The following is a 5,230-nucleotide window of genomic DNA, read 5'->3' as shown; positions in this document are numbered from 1 at the left end:
ATAGAAGGGAAATGGTGTGTCCAACTCTGGGCATATTTTTCTCCCTTCAGTTTGTCACCTACATTTATGAATAGGAGGATCTGTAGCTTGATTAAATCTTTTTCGGTTTAAGTCACTGAGATTATGAGGTTTTAGTTATTACAGCGAAACCTAAGCTGCTGTGAATTATAGTCATATTTAAGTACCCTATTTTACCAACTTTTCTCTCTTGGGTTCTCACATTTTCCACTTAATTAGTGCATCTATGAATACTGTCTCTGAGATGTGTCTAGTGTTAGAAGCCATAGTAAGAAACTCCCCCAGCAAGCACAACCTGCTGCACCTGAAGGCGCGCCCCTTCCCCGGTGCCCTGGCCGAGGAAATCGACAAGGCCAAGGTGTGTGCCCACCAGGAGCTTGAGCAGCGCGCCCACTACCTGGCCGAGAAGTGGGAGTGGGCCGCCGCTGAGGCCAGCAAGATCTGGTGCTTCCGCCCGGCGGCACCGGCCCCAACAGCCTACCGACACCACCAAGGGGGTGCAGTACCTCAAGGAGATCAAGGACAGCATGGTGGCTGGCTTCCAGCGGGCTGCCAAGGAGGGTGCGGTGCGCGGGACCACTCGAGGCATGTGCTTTGACGCCCACGGCGTAATCATCTCCACAGCCCGGAGCTACCTCTGCGTCAGCGCGCTGACCGCCCACAGAGAGCCTGTTTACCTTGTGACCATCCAGTGTCCAGAGCAAGTGGTTGGCGTCCTGAACAGGAAGCAAGGCCACATGTCCGAAGAGTCCAAGGTGGCAGGCACGCCCACGTTTGTGGAGCAGGCCTACCTTCCCGTCAACAAGTGCTTCAGTGTCACCGGCGACCTGAGGTCCAACAGGGCGGCCAGGCCTTCCCGCCTCTGGCAGATACTGCGTGGCTACCCTTTCGACAACAACAGCCGGCCGCCCAGCCAGGTGGTGGCCGAGATGCACAGGCACGAAAGCCCTGCCCTGGACAACTTCCTGGACAAGTTGTAGGAGGTGGCTCCGGCGGCCCTGCCCCTTGACCCGGCTTGACACGCGACGCCCGCACAGCCCGCACACGAGACAGCCCCCTCGGTGACGCTCATCCCTGAAGGTGCCGGGGCCTGCTCCCTGCCATTGCTCCACGGTAACATTCAATGCAGTCTCGAACCATACTTACTTCGGACTTGGAGGCAACAGATGCGCCCTCTGGGCAGGGACTCAGTGGCCGGTTGGGAGGTACCTGGGAGGACACCCAGCACTTCTTTTTCTCATTTCTTGGGAAGGAAATGCGGATGTGCACAGAATGCTAGGAGGAACGCCTGGAAAGTTGACAGGGTCAGCAGCTATCAGCGGCTCCCCCCACCTTCCCGCCAGAAAGTTGGGCAAAGCGGCGGGAAGAACTTCTGGGAGGCAGAAAGTCCTGTGCGGTGTTGACTGCAACCTTCCAGGCCAGTGCCATTGGAGTAATAAAGTTTGATCAGTGGTGACCAGAAAAAAAAAAAAAAAAGAGAGAGAGAGAGAGAGAAAAAGACGAAGACTCAGTTCTTAAGGCTGGAGGAAATCTGTTATTGGTATTGGTGTCATATGTCTCCACCAGACAGCAGAACTGTGTGCCAAATATTTTCTACCTAAAAATGATTCTCAATACCTGATAATTTTTTATATTTAGAAATCTGTGAAATACCTACAGAGTAACAGCTGCTACAGTTCTGCATTATGTACATTATTTCTCTTCATATCACTTTGTGAAGTAGGTATACTGCACCTACTAAGCATATTTTACATTGAGAACATTGACTGCAGGTTTTCCTTTATCTTAGACTAGTTTGGATGATTCAATCATAATATTTATCACAACCGTACTAACTGAAATCTGCTGCTGATTTGGACAACTTTTACTTGCTTGGCTGGAAATCTCATTTGGACAGATGCTATCAACATGAAGGGCTTAACTATTTGCTGTGTGGATAAATGGATTGGAAATGCGACTAATCTGTCAAATACCCACATTTTTAGTAGTATGGAACAAGTTTGAAACTCAGCCTATTACTGCTTGTATATTCTCTACCCTTGGTTCTGTCTTTGCTTAAGGATTTGATACTGACATGCTGACTGCCTTTTCATAATGCAGTTGGAGCCCAGTGGAACTCTTGCTTTCACTCTGTCATATCCATATAAACTGGACAGGCAGAACAGGTAAGTGCTCTGCTTTTATATGTTTCCATTGTTTTCGATAGATATATGTTCTTTTAACTTTCATATTGAAAGATATTGTATAAATTGATATATGTCAATTTGTTGGTCACTTCCAATTCAATATTAACTATCAGTAAGTACACATTTTCTAAAATTCTGTATTTATTTATTTGACAGCCAGAAAGACACATAGAAAAAGAAAGAGAGAACCTGTCTTGTGCTGGCTCACTCCCTAGGTGCCCAAAACACCCCTGAGTCAGGCTAGGGCATAAGTCTATACTCAATCCTTGTCTCCCACATCAGTGATAGACCCCCACTACTTGAGTCATCACTATTGCCTCCCAGGTCCTGCACTGACAGAGAACTGGTATCAGGAGCCAGATAGAAATCAAACTGACACTCATATGGGATGTGGGCATCCATCCCTGGGCCCTATTTATTTTTTCTTCACTTTTTTTTAACATTTTGTTAAATTCACTTCAAATGTAGACATTATATGCATACATATATGACTATATTTTCTTGAAATCAGAGATAATATCACAAGAGTAAGAGTCATGAAAATGATCAGAACATGGGGAAAGAAGGGTATATTGTTATTTGCATGATATGATTCAGTAAAGAATATGGCATATATAAAACTATATACCAGATGCATATAGCATCCACATGGCTTTTATACTCTTTCTATATATATTAACTTCCACAAATAAGAGAAAATATGCCATATTTATCTTTGTATCTGGCTTGGTTTACTTTGCATAATGATCTCCAGTTCAATCCATTTTGTTTCAGATGCCAAGATTTGTTTTTTTAAATGGCTAAGTCATAGTCAAACATGTGTGTGTGTGTGTGTGTGTGTGTATATATAACATTTTCTTTATCCAGTCATAATTTGGTTAGAACCTAGATTGATTCCATATCTTTGCTATTGTGAATTGAGCTGCTATAAAGGTTGGAGTGAAGACATCTCTTTCATATGCTGATTTCATTTCTTTTGGCAATATTCTCAGGAGTAAGCTACCTGGGTCATATCTATTTTTAGTTTTCTGAGAAATCCCCATACTATTTTACATAATTGTACCAATTTGCATTCCCACCAATAAGGCATATATTTCTCCAGAACCTCATCGCATTTGATATTTTTTGATTTTTGGAATTAGTCATTTGAACTACTAAGAGGTGATACCTCAGTGTGGTTTTTATTAGAATTCTCTAATGGCTAGTGAACGTGAGCATTTTTGTTTTTTTAATCTGTTTGTTGGCTATTAGTTTTCATCATTGGAAAAAATGCCTTTTCATATCTTTTTTTCTGATTTCTGAACTGGATCGCTTGTTTTGTTGTTGAATTTCTTGAGCACTCTATATATTCTGGATAATTATTCTTTTTGGGATGCATAGTTTTCTAATATTTTGTCACATTCTGTTGGTTGCTTCACTTTATTAACTGTTTTGCAGAAGATTCTTAGCTTGATGTAAAATTAGATTTATACACGTAAAATTTTGAAACAATGTCACCTGCCTTAAATCCTATAGAAAAAAAAAATCTCACAATGGATCAAGGATCTAAATTTAAGACCTGAAGCCATCAAATTATTAGAGGAAAACAGAAGAAATGCTGCAAAATTCACCCTAGACAAAGACTTCTCAGATAAGACCCAGAAGCACAAGCAATTAAAAGCAAAAATTAGAGAAGTGAGAATAGATCAATGTTTGCTTTTTAATAGAATTTTTTAAAGATATATTTTATGTATTTGAAAGGCAGAATTACAGAGACTTAGAGACAGTGGAGAGAGAGGTCTTCCATCTGCTTGTTCTTTTCTCAAATGGCTGCAACAGCTGGAGCTGAGCTGATCTGAAGCCAAGAGCCAGGAGCTTCTTCTGGGTCTCTTACATGAGTGCAGGAGCCCAGGGACTTGGGCCATCCTCCTCTGCTTTTCCAGGCACATTTACAGGGAGCTAGATTGGAAGTGTAGCAGCCGGAACTCAAACTGGTATCCATATGGGATGCCAGTGCTGCATGTAGGGCTTTAACCAGCTGTGCCACAACACTGTCTCCTTAATAGAGATTTACATGTTTCTTTGGATGATCTCAAATTCCCTCATATAATAATGACCACAATTAATTATCAAGGTTGCAATTCTTCACCAACACAGAATTAATTACAGAAGTATTATATATTGATTACAGAATTATACTTAAAATTTCTTATTTTTTAAAAAATCATAATATATACATTGTTTTGTCCATACTTAGTTAGCTTCTTTATTCTGAAAGGCCAATACTTTCTATTCAGCTAACAGACATCATGTTTGTAAAGTTTTATTTATCCATTGATTTGAAAGGCAGAATGACAGACACAGGGAGATAAGGAGAGATATCTTCCAACTGTTGGTCCACTCCCTCAAGTGTCCACAACTGCTAGCACTGGGCCAGGAGCTGTAAACTCCATATGGTCTCCCAATTGGGTAACAGCAACCTAAGTTCTTGAAGTATCATATACTGCCAGCCAGTTGCATTTTAAGGAAGCTAGATTAGATACTGAGGTAGGACTAAATCCCAGGCATTCAGGTATGGGATGTGGCATTCCATGTTGCAGATTGAAACACTGATCCACAATGCCATCCCCAGGACAATCATATTATATACTTTTCCGTGTCAGCACATTTTCCTCATCTAGTAATAATCCTTATATAATAATGAAAGTTTTCCAAGCTTTCCTAGTGAATTTCTTAACTTAAACTCAAAATACTTCATTTTTAGTCATTTAGTCACAAAATTTTAGTCACAAAATAATATATAACATATAATGTATATGAAAGAAAAGAAAGTTAGCTAAATCAGATGTTTCCTTCTCAAAAGTATGATGCTATCTTAATTGCTGAGAAATTGGATATTTTGTAAATATTTTCAGTAGCTTTTTTCCTGTTTAATATGTTGAATTATCATGAGTCCTTAGATTAATTCTCTCTCTTTTTTTTTTTTTTTGACAGGCAGAGTGGACAGTGAGAGAGAGAGACAGAGAGAAAGGTCTTCCTTTGCCGTT

At 41.0% G+C, this 5,230-nt stretch overlaps 1 pseudogene; it reads left to right on the top strand.

Moving 5' to 3' along the window:
* Positions 1-244: 244 nt before the first annotated feature.
* Positions 245-998, top strand: LOC103348055 (elongation factor 2 pseudogene; annotated as a pseudogene).
* The last annotated feature ends 4,232 nt before the right edge of the window (positions 999-5,230 follow it).

This window comes from Oryctolagus cuniculus, chromosome 1, assembly GCF_051225735.1.
Source record: "Oryctolagus cuniculus isolate XC-2025 breed Fujian yellow rabbit chromosome 1, ASM5122573v1, whole genome shotgun sequence".
NCBI classification, from domain to species: Eukaryota; Metazoa; Chordata; class Mammalia; order Lagomorpha; family Leporidae; genus Oryctolagus; species Oryctolagus cuniculus.
The sequence above is the reverse complement of the archived record's forward strand: the minus strand, read 5'-3'. Positions and strand labels throughout refer to the sequence as shown.